A 767-nucleotide genomic window follows, 5' to 3' on the forward strand; every position below is an offset into this window, starting at 1 on the left:
CCTCCTTCCACTTCACTGAGGCACTGCACAATCTAACATCCATTTTTACATTGACAGCGTTCATTCTGTCTTGTTGCGGTCAGTGTTGCTGTGTGAACGTGGCCTGTCTCACCACCGGGAACTTTAAACCAGACGAAATATTTAGATACTGGGACAGTGAGATCAAGACTCATGTCGCAGCTTTTACTGACATGGACCAATGATTATTGGAACATCAGACTTAGGAAAACGACACATGGCAATAATGAGCAAAATAGACTTCATTCGAAAAGACCAGTTTCTGTGGCTTTCTGCATCATTTATTGCATTTGTTGATTCGGCTATAGCAAGAGTATTGTGTGCAGTTCTCTAATTCACGTTATTGTGGGATGTGATAGCACCAGAAACGGTGCAGAAGAAATTTACCAGGACATTGTCTAGGCTGAAGAGTTTCCATTATGAAGAGAGATCGAATAGACTGTGGTCGTTTTCCTCAGAGCAGAGGAGATGTACAAAATAATGAATGATATTGATAGGGTAGACTCATGCAAATGCTTCCCCTTGATGGAGGGATCGATCACCAGGGGCCATAGATTTAAAGTAAGAGGAAGGAAGTTTTGAGTAAATTTGCGGAAAAACGCTTTCAACCAGAGGATGTTTGGAATCTGGAAGCCATTGCCTGCAAGTGTCCAAGAGTCAGATATCCTGATGACTTTAAGAAGCATTCAGATGTGAATTTGTGATGCCATAGCATCACAAATTCACATCTGAATGCTTCTTAAAGTCAT

Source organism: Rhincodon typus, unplaced genomic scaffold, assembly GCF_021869965.1.
Source record: "Rhincodon typus isolate 14 unplaced genomic scaffold, sRhiTyp1.1 hic_rhity00000091, whole genome shotgun sequence".
NCBI lineage: Eukaryota > Metazoa > Chordata > Chondrichthyes > Orectolobiformes > Rhincodontidae > Rhincodon > Rhincodon typus.